Here is a 20,778-nt window from a genome sequence, read left to right as displayed (position 1 = left end):
ATATTCGACATTGACAACAATTCTTCATTGCCCCGAGGCATTTTTGTCGGCAATCGCGCAAACAAAAAAGTAACGTCTACCAGCCGCCACCCCCTTTAAAGTTGCTGCCATGTAACTTCTAATATTGTCGCTGGAACAAGGTTTCTAAGACGCTGGTGAAAAGGTTTCAAGGTGTTCGACATGCACATGCTGATCATTTCCTAACTTGGCTCCAGACAGTAATACTGAGTGACGTTTAAATCCGCAATGAGCTATTGTAATTTGGTAGACGTCATAATTTAGCTGCATATCTCGGACTCGGACCATGAAGGGGACGTTGCGAATATTAAGGATACCTCTCAGGTGCCTTTGCAAGGTGTCTTTGTTGCAAGGTGTGGCACACAGCTCTCAGTATGGTTAGCGATTAACGAACTTTATATGAATTGCCTTCTACGCAGCGTACCGTGTTCAGATTTCGAAGTCTATAACAACTGATAGTGCAGGTTATTGAAGCCACGAAAGTTTGTGTCAGCACCCCATTAAAACAAACAGGCTTTAAAAACAGTGGGGCATATAATGACGATCACTATACGCCAGGGATGTGCTGAAAATTCCCGATGGTATTTTATGCTCAACCCCGGCGCCCGTTATTATATTAATTTTGTAAACTACAAGATCCTCACGCTAGGACTTGGCGCACGGTAATTATCGGGTGGTGGTGGCACATATCGCTTTTCACGAGAAGTATCTTCCTAGCTCTAACCATCCTCAAGTATTATTGATGTAACAATAAATGATAAATATTAGCATGCATATATATTATAATAATAAAATTACAAGCTATTCATTCAGGTGAAAGTACACAATTAGGATCAGACAAAGCATTTGATCGTAAAGCAACTAACAGTGACAAATCTACATTGTCGATCTACATTGTTAGACACACAGTGGCACCTATTGTGAGAATATAAATCTTTTTGGGGCATCAAAATGGTTTCGTTATCTACGAACAACGAGGCTGTACGTGCAAGAGCAATGTGGATTTGTTTCCTAATATATACCACAAGCACGAAAACGTTTCTGCGATGCGATTTTATATAAAATCTTCTGCCTAATTGCGGGAATCTGTACAAATCCTATGTAATATGTGGGTCTATCTGCTTGGAGTTGTCGATAAATTTGTTCTAACACTGCCAATTGTGAGCATTCTGGTTACCTCAACTGGTAATGTGACCACACTAGAAACGCGTTGGTTCCAGGTTTGAACCTGAGACCAAAACGAGTTTTCCGGCAGCAAAAAAGGTTTTTTTTCTTAAAAAGAAACTATGTTAAGTTTCCTTGTGGCTTTTTGCTACAAGTGGCTGGTGGTACATGTATTTTTTTCTTATCGCTTCAGCCAGATCGCGAAATTTTGCGAAATGTATTCAGAGTATAAGGAATTTTTATTCTGTGCACGGCACCCTTCGACGACGTAAAGCTTACTCCAACTCGTTATAGCAAAGCGCAGAGGTTTCAAACACTTGTGGATGGAGTAGCATTTCCTGAGGTAGTTCAGTGATATATGAAATGTTCATGCGAGTAGTGCGAAATGAGCACTCTAGGCTAATTTCGAAAAGCGCAAAGTGACAATATTTCAGTGTATATGTCTGACACAATTTTACTACATACTGATATAGAAACATTCTGTACATTAGATCTCATTCCACTTTCTGGTCCCTTTATTTTTTAACGATAGAGAAACTAGTCAACACCTATATCTACTAGAACAAATGAACTTGCACACTTTCCATTTTCATAGAACTCATTCCTTTAGCTTCCACACAATTGAACTAGTGCAAACCACTTTTCTGAACGGACTCAAAAGGAACATCTGAAAAAAAGCAAAATCTATGGACAGCCTCACGCTCTCACTTCAACACCTCACTGTCTGTAGCTGTTCTAGAAGAAAGTTAGCGCTCTATTGTTGGTCGCTGTATTCTTAAGAGTAGAATCTTCAAAAATATACATACATGCATCATAAATTTCTGGTACTCTCTGTTGACCGGTATAATCATAGCTTTCCTGGCAAAGTATTTTACATTTTTAATAAAGGCTCTTCACACTATATGTGATTTTCTTATTCGACCTGTTGAATACCAGAAGTGGCGCAAGCCTAACGCACTTTGCTAGGATTTTTAGAAAGCATTTTTAATAACGTGTTGAAGTCTACGATGTGTTTCTTTCTCAAGTTAGGTAGTTCTTTGTTGATTGGAACGTATTTTTGTGTCGTGTCATGTTTTGTTTGCAATGATACCACGTACAATGCAACAACATGCCTCCTGCCGTCGTACCCTCGAAGATTCATGGCATGCAACTAATAAAGTCTTTGCTGAATCAATGTTTTTGAAGTGCTAGTAGCAAAGTTGCATGGTGTCTGGCATGCAACTACCGATCACCGCCTCACTTTGCTAAAGACACTGATGCTTCAGTTGGCACCACATAAAGCTTGAATGGAATCTTTTATTTAGCGCAACTCGATAAGGTATTAGGTTTAAAGTTTTTGTGTGCAATTCAGCGAATTTAAAACAATTTTTAGGACTCCTGGCTGAGCATCCGATATTGCTACCACTGTTGTAAGCTCAATTTACCAAAAATCGCTAAGTGTCACGAAAAGTGTAGTCTACACATAAAACTTCCCACGATGTGAAGAAAAATGTGCGCTGAGCGCTAGGAAGACAAAGGTCTCCACATGTTGGCTCAAACATGATGCGGCCATGGTAGATGTCTCGCTTTTTTGATGTGATATATTTACCGTTAAGCGTTGAAACTTTAATGACGAGATGAGTCATGAAACAACAGAAATAAACGCATAGATAAGCACGTTTTCTAGACAGTTTAAGTGCATTCTGTGCTGAATAAGCTATAAAGTTTGGCCTATTTATCCCATTGTATTGCGTAATGCTTACTCTAATATTTTTCGATCACTACCCAGGTGGTGGTGGAAAAGTATTTATTCAGAAATGAACTGAGAGTTGCACTACAAATGAAATTGGGTGGTCTCCTTATTCCAGAAGTCCACTGGAGGTCATGGCTGCTCGGGCGCAGGGCCCCAAGGAGCGCTGAGCGTTCGAATGGAACAGCCGAACAGGAACCTCTCCCAAGCCTCTCTTGTGGGTAGGGGAAGAGGGATGGAAAATGAAGAGGTTTGGCCGGGATTGTGGTCAGCCAGCACCCCACATTGCGCACATTAACTGCATATACCCGGCATGAAATGGCGGACGGCTGCAGGACACAAGAAGGTGTTCGTCTACAAGCATCTCAGAAGGCGCTCATTCGCTTTATAAAGACCCCGTGTGGGTTCTGGGCAAACACGGCTTGAGCTTCGATAGTAATTGAGGATATCGTGGTACTGCGTAAGAGCTGAGGTGCCTGCAGAGATGCGGCGTCGAAACATGCAACGGCCCTGGAGAGAGAAACGAAGGCAGCGGCATGAGCAACTTAATTCCTGGGATGACCCGCGTGACCAGGAGACGTTGCTATGCGAATGGAGTAAGGTTCAAAGCGTCATGAGGCCTCCTGGAGAAGGTTAGTGACCAGAGGAGCTATTGCACCATGCAGGAATTGGAAACAGGCAATCCGCAAGTCCATGATCATCACTCTTGCTTAGTGGTGAGAGGCATCCAACGCGATGGCTACCTCTGCAGCCCGAGTTGCATCGAGTAAGCATTAAGAGATACCTTCAATATGGTGACCATTGGGTATCACTGCGGCCAGAAAGTGTCCTAAAGTTGGTCCAGAGACATCTACGTAAAGCACCAGGAGCATTAGAGTACCGAGTGTGGAGAAGTTGTGTTCGGGATGAGAGTCTTCCTGTGTGTTGACTGGGATCCACTTTGCGAGCAAGAGGCTCGACCGAAAGTTTTTGTCGCCACAGCTCCAGAACAGAGGAATCAGGTGGTGGAGTAGAGATCGAGTTCAGTGATAGTCTGTTCCTAAATGTCGTCAAGGAACCATCTGGCACAGACGGGTGATTTGATTGGTGCGATGAGCCTCCAGCCAAGCTGCATACTAGTTGAGAACTTTCATGTCCGCAAAAGAGATATTAAAGGCAGAAGTAGAAAGGTCCAGTGCTCGCTTACAAACCGTTCGGAGCAGTACGTCCAACTTGTTCTCGTGGTGGCGACGCAAGCGAAGGTATGGGGTAGAGGACTCGGCTGGTTACAAACGCGTGTGCCAGGCGAAGGGAGTGCCGACCACGAAAGCCGCCATGTTTAGTGGAGACTCGCCAAATCACATGGTTAAATTGCTCACCAGTGCACCAAAGACGCACAATTGTGGAGCCAGATTTCACAGTAGGAGAGATGTAGAAGCCCAATATGCGGAGTTCTTCGCCAACAGGTATGGGGTTAGACGGCAGAGATATTTGAGGTGGCGGGAAAAATTAGACCGAGAGAACAGATTATTTGATAGGGAAAGACTCCATGCCACATAATGAGGTGTAAGTGTCCACAATAAGTGCTGTGTGCTGTACGTGGTCATCAATATATTGGCACCTACTTTTGTAGTGGGTCGTACGCCCAGGCGAAGGCTCACACCACAAAAAAAAAGGAAATAGTGCGCGTGGGCCCCCGCTCTGGCAAACAAGCCCAACCGACGCGTTTGGTTAGAGCCCTGTTGCTCAGACGTCAATAAACCTTCGAGAGCCCTGGAGCGACGTGACCATTGGTGGAGGTGTGGGGTAGCCCCTCACGTATGTTTCAGACCCCGCTTGGAAGCGGCACCACAAGCGCAGTGCGAGTCAACACTCCCGTTCATCGGACAAGCCGCAGGATCAGGGGATTACCAACCGAAGCTGACCTTACAGCTCACACTAATATGATGAGCACGTCCGTTCAAATCACTTTAAAAGGTACGGAAAACCCCACGGTGACTCGGTACACCCTCGAAAGTCCCCAGGTTCCGACACCGTTTTATGGCACTGAGCTCGAAGACGTCGAGGACTGGTTTGTCGACTTCGAGCGCGTGGCTGCTTTGAACGACTGGAAGGACGCGGCCAAACTACGGCATGTGTACTTCTATTTGGAGGATGGAGCACGTACCTGGTAAATGAATCATGAGAAACAGATGACATCGTGGCCCGAATTCCACCGCCGGCTGTTGGATACATACAGAAGTGCTGATCGCCACGAACGAGCGGAGCGAGCGATCCAGGCCCGCATCCTGATGCCCAAAAAAACTGTCATGACCGATGTGGAAGATATGACGCGCCTGTTCCGACGGGCTGATCCGAGTATGACAGAGGAAAAGAAGTTGCGTAACCTGATGCGGGAGTTAAGGAGCAGCTTTTCGCTGGCCTTGTACGGAGCCCTCCGAACACAGTCGCTGAGTTTTTGCCCAAAGCCGTCACGATGGAAAAGATGCTTTAGCATCGATCCACCCAGTATGAGCGGAAAATGAACACGTCCACTGCTCAAGTTCTCACGACTATTGGGAGCAACACCGAGGTCTGCGCGACTTTATCGACTCTATATTACGCGAGGAGCTGCAAAAGGCTGCCGCACCACCACTACCTACATTGAGTTCCATTGCAAGCATTGTCAAGGACGAGCCGCATCATGTCCTTCGTGACCCTGTGAGCCTGGATAAGGCCACACCCGCCCCGGCTGACTACCACCGTGCGACCTATGCGGAAGCCTTGACGTGCCCAGTTTCCTCTTCCCTGCTGTTTGTTCAGGCACCTCCTACGGTTTCACTTCAGTCGGCGCAGCCGCTAGGGTACTACGAGAACACACGCACGCCCCAACCCCTCGTTTACGCCAGCCCTGTACATCTTGTGGAAAAACCAGCACACTAACTTGACGACACACGCGCTTCGCCTCGGAAATCTGATGTTTGGCGCACTCCTGATTGCCGGCCTCTGTGCTTCCACTGCGGTGAAGCGGGCCATTTGTACCACCAGTGTCCATACCGGCGCATCGGGCTGCGCGGCTTTTCAGTATATTCTGCGCTGCCTCGGTATGGCCAGCGACCCCGGGACATTGAGGACAACCTGGCTCAACAGTGCATGCCACCGCCTTCTGGACGACAGTCGCGCTCACCGGCGCCGAGGCGCTTTTCATCTTCGCCCCAGCGACATGCTGGCGCACGGTACCCCTTCCCCGCCGGGAAAACTAACGCAAGCGACCCTTGGAGGCGAGGTCGCTGGCACTCGACGTGCTGAAGACCTCCGATTGACGCTAACAGAAAAGGGTGTAGATTCGACTGAGCGATATGTGCGGCTTTCTCTGTATATGCCGGTGCCGATGGGCGGCTATGCAGTAGGTGCTTTAGTTCATACCGGGGCTGACTATTCGATACTAAGCGGGAACATGATCCGATTACTAAAGAAGGTAATCACGCCCTGGCATGGCTCCATGATTTCAACGGCTGGTGGCCACACCGTCTCACCGCTTGGAACCTGCACGAGTAGAGTTCGGGTCTGCGGTTATACTTTTTTAACAAGTTTCCTTGTGCTCCGTGAATGTTCACGCGACGTTAGTCTTGGTATTGACTTCCTGAAGGAGTATGGAGCTGTCATTGATCTTCAAGAGAATCTCATCACCTTCTCAGCCGGCCGAGCAATCGAGAAGCAGGACGACCAACAACGTGCCGACGTTCTTCGTGTTTCTACTGAAAGTCACAGGTTCTTAGGAGTGGTAATCGACTGAAACCTTTCTTGGACACCACACGTAAACTACGTGAAAAAGCGGCTGACTGCCATTTGTCACTTATTCAGGTTTCTTGCTGGGAAAAGTCGGGGAATGTCTGTCTTGTCTATGTTACAGCTGTACAAGGTATTATTTACTGGATTTCTGCGGTAAAGCCTACCTGTTATATCTAACACGTGCAAAACGAACCTGCGCACAATCCAAAATATTCAAGCCCAAGCGCTTAGGATATGCCTTGGTTTACCCCGCTGCGCATCGACAGCTGAAACAATTGCCATTGCACAGGACTACTCGATCATGACGCACATCACCATTGAAACGATGCGTACGTACTTCAGGCAACATGCTAGGAATCCTTCCCACCACTTGGCAACCCTCGCTACTGAGAGGCCCCGCACAAAATTTAGTGCATTTGTCTGTGCTCATCGTGCGTCGTTTACGTCAGGTTTTACGCCTGCTGAGAAACTGGTGTATCCTCCGTGGTGCCTGGCACTTCCACAAATACGTATTTCAATTCCAGGAATACAGAAAAAATCAAATTTGCCTTCATCAGCCCTAAAACAATTGAGCTTGAGCCATCTGCACGAAATGTACAACAACCGCGTGCACATATACACCGATGGTTCAACCACAGCGTCTGGTTCTGGTGGTGCGGTGGTGATTCCAGCTAGAGGAATCACTCTGCGAATCAAACTGTCACATGTCACTACGTCCACAGCGGCAGAACTTGCGGCTTTGCGTGGCGCCATAGAGTACATCAAATCCCAAAGACCGAGTAAATGGGCTGTGTTTTCCGACTCAAAACCAGCCCTACAGAGCATGCAGTCAGTCCTTCGACGAGGTTGCCATGAACAATTAACTTACGAAGTTGTCAAGCTCGTTCACCACGTCACAGAAACAAGCCACGAGGTCAAGTTTCAGTGGCTTCCTGGCCGTTGTGGGATCAGTGGCAATGATTCCGCAGACAACGCAGCTCGCACATCGCACCAAGAAGAACAGACCCTTCCAATTCCTTTGTCAAGAACTGACGCTGCAAAGCAACTTCGTCACCTGGCACGTAGTCTGAGTCTGCAGGAGTGGAACACCCCAAGCATAAGACATACGAGACTATAGCCCCGTGTACATGGACGCGACGGGGGCGGGCTGAGTTGAGTGGCGGGTGCAGCTTACCTCGACGCGCCCCAGTTTATATGAACTCGCACGGACGAGTTGAGGTGAGCGGGGATCGCAGCGACGCTTTGCGTCGAGCTGAAAGCCCGTCTTCCGGTACCGGTTTCCGCTCCTCCAAGCCTGCGCTCTCGCCGCTGTGGGCTGCGGTTGTTTACGCAGTTGTCGCTCCGCCACCGCGAAGGCTGTCTTCGTATTTTTTCTCAGTTTGCACCAGCTGTACTTTATGGTTGTGTTGGTGTCTTGGCTAACACTGCACAACGCGATGGCAGCAGTGGTTCTGTTGCGGCACAGCGCTCGCCGCAGGCGTATCCGCAGCCTGACGCACCGTCCCCTGTTCACCCCTGGCTGGTCTCTCCAGGAATTCGCCGTACCGAATATAAATAATAATTTCTCGCGTAAAACAAAGATTCGTATTAAACTTACAGAATTAAATATCGTTTCTGCACCCTTTGAAATGATCCAAAGTGTATATTTTTATATGGAGCGCCACACAGACCGATAAGTGCCTGAACATGAACAATATTGCAAATTTTTCAAAGTTCATGTGCCAGCGCTTCCAAACTACTGTCTTCACGACTCGTGTTTTTCCCCCACTTACCATCAACAATGCAAGCAAGCTATGCAGCTGCGTTGTCTCTGGAAAAGTTGAAAAGCTGTAAAAATTTCTGACGTTGGTCAAGAACACTGCATTGCTTTCCCGCAAAGCACATTAACATACACTAGTGGTGAATGCGTTTTAACAAGGAAATGCGGTTCTTTTCCTACCGACTAGAATCGTTTTACCGTGCTGCGTATAATATTTCACTTTTTCGAAGTTTCGTCGCAACCTAACTGCCACCATATTTAAGAAATTAAAATTTTCTTAAGAAAAGTGCTTCGAAAAATGAACGGTGTAGTAAAGTGACCAACCATTACTTTTCAGAGTGTAATCGTTGATGGTCTATCGTGCTGTCTGGGATATTTGGCGTGGAACAACCCTCATCTCCTCCAAAACCCGAACACTAAACCCGAAAAAACGTTCGAAATGCCCAAGTCCACTCAGAGATTCATGAAACACGAATTAAAAAGAGTGAAACCAACCCTGGACTACGCTTTTTCTCTGGGGGAAATTACATGTATTGGTAAAGGCACTTAATTTTTGTGATGAAGTAAATTTACACCACTTGCAAAAAAACCCAAAACAAAACTTACAAAGAATAAAATACCCGAAAGTATTTGCCTTTTCATAGTCGAACCTGGCTGTGAAGAACGCAAAATAAATGCAAGCGGAGTTGGAATGCTGTGCATTAGTAGACAATTCCGTGAATTTACGCAAATGTATTTTGATGGCGAGGTGACCAGAAACTTTATTAAAGCGTTCATGTGCACGTATTTGAGATTTCTGGCGCACAAGCCGATTTCCTGCTACAGGCAGAGCAAAATAGCCGGTCGTGAGAACGATAACCAACAAGCTCTCGTAGGATGTGCCAAGCAAGATTTAAACGTAAAAGTGATCTGCATTTACCGCATAACAGAACGATGTCCTCCGCGTGTACCGCGCGTACCGGCCGACAGAGAAAGAGCAACGTCGGAGTGATGGGGACAGGGGAAGCAGAGACGGCGACGGGCGGGAGAGGTCACGAGCCGTCAACTCAGCGCGACCGGTTATACATGCCCTTTCTGAGCGCGGCGAGTTCGGTGAACCTACCCCCTGTCTCCGGGTCGACGGGACTCGCCGCGACAACTCTCCGCCCTGACGCGTCCACTTATACATGGGGAGGGCGAGTCCAGAAAACCTGTTTATTTCGACTCAACGCGCCCTCGTCGAGTCAATGTAAACGGGCCTTGTACCAAATAAACCCTCGACTCGAACTTCGACCTCCATCCGGACTTCGTCGACATGAAGCTTCACTTCTTTGTCGCCTTTGGTTGGGGGTTGCCTTCACAAAAGCATATAGAACCCTCATCGGATTGACCGACAATGCGGAATACGACGTCTGCTGCACCAAAGAAGACATCAACCATCTGATATGCAATCGCCCTCGATTTGCCTCTGAACGACAGATGCTTTCGGACGAATGCGACAATTGGATGATCGGCCACTCTCTGTGCAGATGCTACTGGAACACCGTCATCGCCTTTCGTCGGCTCAAAAAGCAGTCAAAGCTGTCTTGTGCTTTTTGAGGACTACAGGCCTATGTGACCATTTTTAACTTTTGTGTAGTGCCACCACTGCATACGCGCCAGCCGATTGACTGACAATCCCCCTTTTTTATTTTTTTTCTCTCTCTTTCTCTTCTCTTTCCTCTCTCTCTCTCATCTTTATGCGCCCTTCCTATTCCCCCTGCGTAGGGTAGCAAACCGGGCATGTGCCTGGTTAACCTCCCTGTCTTCCCTCTTGTTGTTTACCCTCCCCCCCGTGCTGAATGTATAACGCTTCCTCGAAGAGCCAGTGTTATAGTCGACGTCACACGCTCTGGATTGCGAAATGGTGAAACGATTGCAGAAAGCAATTTTGAACACCTGCTGACTCAAGGTGTTTGTGTGGCTAGGAGTATCATACAGCTACGTGATGGCCTATCTCAACTGCTCGTTACAAATTTCAGCAACGAACACCGACACCTTTTTTGTGGCACTTCGTTAGCGTTTGCATATGAATTAGGAACCGTTCCCATCTGCTTCTCGTCGGACACAGTGTAGGCCGCCGAAACGTCTCTAAACAATATCGATAATAATTCTACCCTCACCCCAGAAAACCAGACAGCACTGCGAAAACTCTTGCTTGAATTCAAGTCATGCTTCGCTGCTTCCTCCAAGGTGCGCCAGACATCGATCACTAGGCACAGAATCATCATTTACGACGACGCCCGCCCAGTACCCCAACAGCCTTACCGTGTGTCAGCGAAGGAACGAGAAGCCATTCATACGCAAGTTCGAGAAATGCCTGATGACGGCATCATCGAGCCTTTCAACAGTGCGTGGTCCTCTCCGGTCGTCCTAGTCAAAAAGAAAGACTGAACGCTACGTTTTTGCGTCGATTACCGGAAGCTGAACAGCGTGACTAAAAAGGACGTGTACTTGCTGCCACGCATCGACGACTCGTTAGAGAGATTGCGCCGCGCCCACTATTTTTCCTCTTTGGATTTCAAAAGCGGATACTGGCAGATTGAGGTTGACGAGCGAGACCACGAGAAAACGGCCTTTGTGACCTCTGATGGCCTAAATGAATTTCGAGTCTTTCCTTTTGGTTTGTGCTCATCGCCTGCAAGTTTCCAGCCAATGATGGACACTATGCTTACTGGTCTGAAGTGGCAAACTTGTCTCGTATACCTTGATGATGTTGTCGTTTTTTTTGAAACCTTCCAGCAACATCTTCAACACCTCTGGAGTGTGCTACAGGCTATTCAATCAGCAGATCTTACGCTCAAACCGCAGAAGTGTCACTTTGGTTATTAAGAGCTCAAATTCCTTGCCATTGTAGTCAACGCGAAAGGAGTCCGAGCCGACCCCGACAAACTTGCCGCTGTAGCCGCGTTTGCGCATCCTACAGATAAAAAAGCTGTTCGGCGCTTTCTGGGCTTGTGCGCCTACTATCGACAATTGATTAGAGGGCTTTCGAAGATAGCGGAACCGTTGACTTGCCTTACACGCGACGACACACCGTTTGTATGGGCTACCGAGCAACAGGCTGTTTTTGCCGAGCTACGACAGCGGATGCAGTCAGCCCCTGTTCTTGCACAATTTCACGATGATGCTGACACTGAGCTGCACTCTGACGCCAGTAACATCGGCCTCGGCGCAGTGCTCATCCAGCATCAACACGGCAAAGAACGAGTCATAGCCTATGCCAGCCGCTCACTGTCCCGTACTGAGGGGAATTACACGACCACCGAGAAAGAGTGTCTCGCAGTAGTGTGGGCGATCACCAAGTTCCGCCCGTACCTCTATGGTCGTCCATTTAAAGTGATGACGGACCACCATGCCCTCTACTGGTTTGAAAACATACAATACCCCTCTGGACGACTGGCTCGATAGAGCTTGCGCCTACAGGAATTTGATGTGAGCATCAAATATAAGGCATGACGGAAGCATGAAGACGCTGATACACTGTCGCAGGCACCCATACCTTCAGTCAATCAAGAAGAAGAGGACGATGATGGTTTCCTGGGCGCCCTTAGCAACAGACCCTTCTGGTACTCTTCTGTGGGATTGGCTGATTAATAAAAATCTTACCTGCCTAAATGACAGACAGCCTACATTTATTCGCGTACGCACACGATCGGTATTAGATCTCACGTTTTGCAGCCCAAGTGTTTCAATAAAGTCTTGGAAAACAATTGATTTCTCTTCAAACTGTGACCATCTTCCTGTATACTTTGAAATCTCATGTGGTGTGAAATCTATTGAACAGACAGAGAAAACATTGATCAATTACAAAAAAAATTAAAGACTGCTTGCGTTCCAACATTAGGGCAGTGTCCAGTGGTCAAAATGAAGACCTCGGCAGAAATCTGTGTTCTGCTTTAAAAATCTCCAAGAACACTTCAGAATTTGTAATTGCTTCGTCGTCATCCAAAAGTGCCCAACCTAGTAGATGGTAGAATGTTGAGTGCACACGAGATTATAGAAGAAGAAAAGCTGCATGGAAAAGACTTATATGTAATCAGAGTCCAAAAAATTGGAAGGATTATCAGTTCATTGCGGCAACACTTAAACGCACTGTATCGCGAGCGAAAGAGCAATATGACCAAGAACATTTCGAGTACCTGTCTAAATCAAATAACAAACGTGCTTTATTCAACTTCCTTCGTGGTAGGAAGAAGACCCCTATACCAGGAAACGTTGACTCAGTAGTTTACACCTCACAGGAACTACAGGAATCATTGAATCAGTTGGCTAAAGAATTAGAAAACAGGTTTTCAACGCATCTTCCTAATTCGGCTTACACAACAACCATCTATGACTACACAGAAATATCGACTTCCGAATTAAATCAGGCTATGAAAAGATTGCCAAATGCAGCACCAGGCCCCGATGGAATAACAAATACAATGCTAAAAATACTTCACAGGGAATATCCGATTGATCTGTTAAGTCTCGTCAATTATTCCCTTAGAAGAGCATGGATCCGTTCTGAATGGAAGATTGCGAAAATTATACCATTGTTTAAGAAACAGGGGGCAGGCTATAATTTAGACAACATACGACCGATAGCCTTAACATTTAATGTAGTAAAACTTATTGAAAGGGTACTTCATGGTCGTATAATTAGGTTCATTAACGAGAAACAACTGTTGAGTTCTTTCCAAATTGGCTTTAGATCTGGATATTCCATATGGCATGCACATGTAGATCTGGAAAGTCGTATTGATATTGCCCGTCACAAAAAGCACTTTGCGGCTTAATAACATTAGACATATGTAAAGCATATGATAGTGTAGAGTATTCTATCTTGACTAATCAGTTATGGAGTCATGGACTTCCACCTTATATAGTAGCATGGGTGACGGAATCTTTAAGTAGAAGAGAATTCTATTGTTACCAAGGCGGTTTCTCTTCCTGTAAGCACAAGCAAACCCGAGGTGTACCTCAGGGGTCAGTACTTTCCCCGGTTTTATTCAACATATTGCTTAGTACCATCCCCGTTCATCCAGATGTGAAAACCTATGTTTATGCCGATGACATTGCTTTCTTTGCTATGGCACATGACTTCCACTGTCTCTACACTATCTTGCAAGCATATCTTAATAAAATAGAACATTGGCTGGATGGATTGATGTTGAACCTGAATACCGGTAAATGTGCTATTCTTGTTTTTCCAATCAAAAATCCCGTGCACATATCTATTAATTACAAGCTTCAAGATATCCCACAAGTACAATCGTTGAAATATCTTGTAGTTATGTATAATGAACATCTAAATTGGCGCCCTCACATTGAATACATCGCGACAAAAGCAGTACGCGCGATGGGCGTATTGCGGAGGTTGAGCAATTGTAGATCAGGTATGAGAAGAAAGGCACTTTTGTATTATATATAAAATGTATGTCCGACCTGTGTTGGAGTTTGGCTGCATTCTTTTTTCTGGTGCGCCAGCCTACAAACTTCGGCCGCTCGTTCTGTTGGAAAGAGAGGCTTTACGGCTCTGCTTAGGACTTCCAAAGTATACTGCGAATGCAGTGTTATACCTTGAAGCACGAATACCAACCTTATTATGTCGCTTTAACATTCTTACTGTGCAGACCTTTTTACGACTATATGAAGCACCGTTTAACGCCGAACAAATTATTTTTATTTCCAATCCTAACCTATTCTTCTCCGTTCATTGGCCCAGATTTACCAAACCACAAATAGTATTTGTTCAATCGTTACTTGAGCCCCTAAATGTACACGTTCGTGATCTGATTCCTTTAACTGAGCAACAAAATTCTCCAGAAATAGTTTACCATGATTTCTTCCCAACTCACGCTAAGCTATTACCTACAGGCATTTTAAATGGTTTATTGCAGGACCATTTCAGTACTCTGCCAACAAATGTCATTATAGAAACGGACGCATCTCAATCACATGAAAAATCAGGCGTTGGAATATATTGCCCCGTACTTGATTGGTCATTTTCACTTCGCTTACCGGACTTTCTTCCTGTCTTTCTGGCTGAATTCATGGCAATAATGTTAGCTTAGCGAAAGGTAAATATTTCCATTCCAGTCGTAGCAGTCATAACTGATTCATTATCAGTGTGCTCTTCTCTGTCCGCATCTGGTCACTCACCTATAGTGGAACTTTTTAAATCGTTGATCCCCTGTCATCTCCGAAGTATTCATTTAATCTGGACACCAGGGCACAAAGGTTTGTTGTTAAACGAAATAGCTGATTTTCTTGCAAAGGCATCCCTTTCGACACCAATTATTCATATTTTCCCTCATACAGTATACATTACGGTGGCGCGATTTCGCACACTTAAAATCAGGCAAAATTTATCTGAACCTGCCCTGACGGCTTCTCCAGAGTACAAACACTTATTTTCCTGGCGCAGTGAACTGACTAATTCAAGGATGATGGAAGTTGTCATAACGAAATTTCGTTGCCGCGTTACCTCCCTCAATTTTTACTTGCATAGATCAGGCATATTGAATTCCCCTATGTGCATTTACTGTAATCAAGAGGAAACGATCAGTCATTTTTTATTACATTGTCGCCGTTTCGATTTATTCAGGGAAAGCATACTAGCACCACCTCTTCAAAGACTGGGCTTGCAACTATCACAACCTGATCTTCTTTCGTTTGGAGCCTCTACACTGGGTTTCAGCCACAGGAATGTTTTATTCGCCGTTCAAGACTACATCACTGCGACTGAACGATTTTCTTGCTAAATTGCTGTCTCACTATTTTTCTTCTTTTTTTTTTCTGCAAACTTGGCATCGGTATTTCAAATCAAAATTAGCTTACAAAAAAAATTTGTAGGAATGACGCAATGCTGAAAGTTTAGGGCAAACTCACCTTATAATCGGCCAATCCCCTTCTTTGGGTACGAGTCATTCGCACAGGGAAACAACAACAACAACAACATCATCTGACTTGCGCAGACGCCAGCGAGAGGATGAAGAGATTCGACTGCTCATCGACTCTCTAGAGGGTAATAGCGCCGTTATACCTCGCCATCTATCTCGCGTTGTGACGTCTTTCTGCCTCGGAGATAATGTCCTGTTCAAAAAAAAAAAAACGCCCGTTTGACTAGCCGCGCTTACCTCCTGTTACCCCTTGGCGTGGTTGGGGCGCCTGCCCTTTCAGTGGCAAGCGCCCCAGCCACGCCAGCCACTGAAATCACTGACAACACCACTCCCGTCACTTCTGCGTCCGGAGGCGAATCGATAAGCCCAGTCAGTGAAAGTATTTAGCGTCTGGCCAAGGTTGACAAAAGCGCTTGACAAAAACAACCCACCCTCGTGCTGGGTTGTTTTTATAACAAAATAACTATAGCCATAACTAAAGTGATTGAATTGTATGCAAGTAGCAACATAAATATTTGGAAAGTCCTAAACTAGAAAAAAAGTTTGGCTTGCCGAGACTTGTTACTACAGTAGTGATAGTTTCCAGTGCTAGATACGTCTTCATTGGAGCCAGTATTGCATGTTGGGTCTGCTTTTCTGCATGGCGGAAAGAGAATGCGTAGTTAAAACACGCTTGTTCTTCATTGTCACCAGCACCATCATCATCGTCATGGAGTGCCACGATAGACGGCAGACATGGTTTGAGCATAGGGAGCTTCGCCCTAATATATTCCGTGGTGCGGGGCATCATGGGTGGTCCTCTCGCTTCCCAGCGCATGGTGGTAACGGTATGTCCTTGAAAACGCACGTCCAATAACACATACTAACGACGACCTAATTTTATACGCCAGTTGCCACTGTTCCTATGGTAATCTCGGGAGAATATCAGCGTCTCCTGCATTACCATCGAGTTTGCGCAAAAGGTGCATTCGGAACTCCGCTCGTTGCGACACGTTCGTTCATCAAGGCGTGAACTTTGTGCTACGGGGAAACACTTATTTTCATGATATGGGCAGTTTGTACGGCTTGTACTCCAGAATGATTGAGTTGAGGTTGCAGTGCGAAGAAAGATGTCTCGCTCGCTGCATAGGCCCCTGCGCTCGCTGCTGTGTTGCGAGAGGAGCATGCTTTTCAATCGCATGAAGTGACAGGCGTGACACTTGTCAGTTCGTGCTATTCGTCTGTATACCTTTGCGTACGTTTAGTGCGTGCTTTGTGCTTAAGCAGCACGCTTAACTTTGAGCTCTGAACGTTCCTCGTTGTTAGATTGCACCCGTCTTGTGACTTCTTTTCAAGCGTAATTTGTGATTCAGCATCACGCTGCAAGTTTCGATGTGCTTGACGTTCTTTGCGTGACATGACAGATTACTGCTATCGCAATATTCGCTTCTTGCTTGTGGTTAAAATGTGGTATTTCAAATACCTCTCCGCCTTACGCTTACGCAGCTGAAATGAAGAGCACAATATGCTTTCTGCAGTTCGATGTAGGAAAATGTATGGATGTATGCGACGCAGAGTTGTAGTGGTTCGCTGATAACAACTCTGAAATCTGTACTACATTTTGCTACATTGGTTATGGGGGGAACAAAAACAGATTTGATGACTGTGTGAGCTGTATGAAGACAGGTGAAGGTGAATGCATTTCTTATAATTACTGGCAATTTCGGCAAAGTTGTAAAAACCTAAAAGAAGTTTTTTCTGTGATTTGTAATAGAAGCTTGAAATAAAATACTAAAGACATGAATAAATGCATATTGAGCTAAAAATATGGAGCGCAGTATTTGTACTATTTGGTATTGCATGGTTTTATAGAAGAAATATTTATTCCTTTCAAGATTTCGTTTTAAAGAAGACGAGGTTTGCGGAACCACATGCTTGAGGACAGGTAACACGTTCATAATTGTTGTTACGAAGCGCTAAATATCGGGCTCACATCAGATCTAGTGTCCTAGAAAAAACCGATTCATACGTAAGGATCGTTACTAAATGACTTTTTTGCGATATGACTGTATATCGCATATTTTACAGTTGTACAACATACCGCACATGAATATTCACATTCTTGAGGAAATAAACAGAGAGTAAAAAAGTTTACTAAGTGTTCGTTTTCAACTACTTTAAATATAAGGCACATGACGTTTTTTTCTCTTTTTTGCACCTATCCAATATCTCTCAAACCATACCGTTTATTCTCTTCGTGTATAATAAAGAGAGAAACTGTTCTAGGAGTCCATAAAATGTGCATGGTGCACTTCACTTCACGATGTTTATCCAGATATCAAAACCCCTCTCTCCCCCGTTTTGGAGACGTATTTAGAGCATATGCTTTGAGGGTACCGCTCATTAGTTAGCAGCCATCAAGCCATCTCGGCCAAGTGGTGCTACACCATCGAAAGCTGTAATAAAGGGGATACAATTCAGGCCGTCCAGAGAGCATACGATGCGGTGTTCAGGCCAAGCATGTCCGTTTATGCGAGCTTTACGGAAACACTACAGAAAACACCGCAGCACGAAGAACGGCAGGAACAAGGACAATGGCGGCCACATGCACAGTTTACATCACTTGTCGAAAAAACAACACCGGAAGAAGAACAGCCGGAAAAAGGAGAAGAAAGATTTCTGGCATGGTGCAAGAAACAACTGTAGAAAACACCGCGGCAGAAAAAACGGCGGGAAGGACAATGGCTAACACGTGCACGGTCTACGAAAGCAGTGAAGAAAATACCGCAGCAACAAGTACGGCGGGAAGAAGGCCGATAGAGGCTACATGAATGGTCTACGGCATCTGTAGAGGAAGCGTCAGAGTCTAGAACGGTGGGAAAGACAACAGGAAGTACCTGCACGGTCTACGATCCCCAGAACCACTGGAGAAAACACCGCAGCAACAGGAACGGCTGAAAGAAGGACGATAGAGGCCACATGCATGGTCTACGACTTATGAAGAGAAAACGTCGCGGACTAGAATGGCGAAAGGGATACTGAGGAGTACCTGCAAGGTCTGCAGAACCATTAGAGAAAACACCAAAACAACAGTAACGGCGGGAAAAAGAACATTGGAGGCTACACGCGTGGTCTGCGGCACCGTAGAGAAAACGTCATGAACTGGAATGACAAGAACGACAATGGAGAGTACTTGCAAGGTCTACGTCACCACTGGAGAAAACACCGCCACAACAGGATTGGCGAGAAGAATGATGATAGAGGCCACATACATGGTCTATATCTGTAGAGAAAAAACAGTAGGAATAAGAACGACGGGATGAAGAGCGATGGAGAATACCTGCACGGTCCGCGGAACTACTGGAGAAAACACCACAGCAGGAAGAACGGCGGGAAGAAGTACAATGAGGAAGACATGAATGCTCTACAGAACCAGTGCAGAAAACACCACAGCAAGAAGAAAGGCGAAGAGAAGAGTAATAGAGAGTATCTGCATGGTTTACGGACACACTGCAGATAACACCTCAGCAATAAGAACGGAAGAAGAAGGAAGAGTGAGACTACGTGCATAGTCTACAACAAGAGTGAAGACGCCATTCATTGATATGTGAGGTTTAACGTCCCAAACCACCATAAGAATAAAAGAGATACCATAGTGAAGGCCTCTGGAAATTTTGACCACCTAGAGTTCTTTAACGTGCACGCAAATCTGAGCACACAGGACTAAAGCATTCCTGCCTTCATCTTAAATGCAGACGCCGCAGCCGGGTTCGATCCCGTGGTCTGCTGGTCAGCGGCCGAGTACCTTAGCCTTTAGACCACCGCGGTGGGGCGGAGAAAACACCGTGAAATAGTACAGTGGGAAGGACAATGTAGAGTACCTGAACAATGTATGCAACCACTAGAGAAAACACTGCAGCAACAACAACTGCGGGAAGAAGGACAATGGAGAGTACCTTCAAGGTGTAGAGAGCCACTGGCGAAAGTACCGCAGCACGAAGAACGACAGGAAGAAGGACTAAGGAAGGCATATGCACGGTTAACGGCAAATGTAGAGAAAACACCGCAATAGGAATAACGGCGGGAACAAGAACAATGGGAAAAACTCACACGGTCTTCGAAACCGGGGTAGAGAGCACTGAAGAAAAAAAACGGCAATAAGAAGGACGATGAAGAGGGGGAAACCACCAAAAAAAAGTAGCTAGCTTTGGGACCGACCGACCAGTCGCCCCTGAAGAAGGAACCCAACCAGACCCGGAACCTCGGAATTGTTTGATGTTTTTAATTTCAACATTAGACACTTTGGAATAAAGGTGGCACGATATTTTAGTTTATTTATATGAATTTTCACCTAGCCAGATATATTTCTGTCTAATACTCTAGCCTTGGGTCATTACAATAGGTCGCACTGTCCAGAGTACCCATAAAAAGTGTCACTAAGAATTAATGTTAGTCCGTTGGTTATACTGTCATGAGCTCACTCTGCCACAGCCATTAGTCGCCCTGAACACGCTTCTCGGAGGCTACAGCCTGCGGGCTGGAACTCTTTCGTGAACCTCACAAGGCGACCGAGATTGGGGCATTTTGCACGAAAGAGGAAACTAACGTGGCAACTAGGCGGCTAAAAATATTGGCTAAGTAGGACTTGTGAGCTTTTTATGCATTAGTGCAGTGCTGTGCATTCAGTTTTATTGTCTTTCGCACAACAGGAATACTTACGAATATGCATGCACCATCGATATTGCGCGTTTTACGTTTGCTAGAGTAGTATATATTTTATTGCGTTAGCGGTCATAAGAATACTCTTGGTTCGCCTAATTTGTCCCCCTTGCAGGCTCTATCGTTTTTCTTTCAAATTTCAAGCAGAGAACTAAACCCAGCACGTTGTATATCCTTATCGCAAGGGCTGATTAAGAAGGCGGTGGAAACAGCGAAAGAAATTAATTGACCTGCAAGTCTCCACCACACTAAAAGCGCGTGCAAAAACACCATCACGCCAAGTGTGTGAGGCCTACTATTAATTGCTCGTGAAGCTGAGACGAAGGGCTGTAGCTGTCATTCGTAAGCATCTCGAGCGATGCCAGCGAAAAGAGGGGCGACAGAATCGAAGGGAGCGGTCACTGGCACGCGCACTTTATGAATAGGCAACAGAGGGTGGTTCACAAATCGCTGTGCTCACGTCTCTGACTAATTGTACAAGAAATTTAAGGTAAACACTGATGTGGTCCCTGCAACGACCATATATTTTAATCCGTAGTTTGCTTCACCCCACCATATCGGATTAAATATTTATTGGCTGCAAGTCTTGATTCGTACAGATATTACAATATGTTTCATATAGGTATTACAACATGGTATTACAATACTACATTCTAATATGTTGTATTGTAAAATCATGTATTGTAAAACAGCAAATCCTTGATTTTTTTTATTGATGGCTATCCGCGTCTTTCGAATTGCTGTTAAGATCGGTT

Source organism: Rhipicephalus microplus, chromosome 6, assembly GCF_043290135.1.
Source record: "Rhipicephalus microplus isolate Deutch F79 chromosome 6, USDA_Rmic, whole genome shotgun sequence".
Classification (NCBI taxonomy): domain Eukaryota; kingdom Metazoa; phylum Arthropoda; class Arachnida; order Ixodida; family Ixodidae; genus Rhipicephalus; species Rhipicephalus microplus.
The sequence above is the reverse complement of the archived record's forward strand: the minus strand, read 5'-3'. Positions refer to the sequence as shown.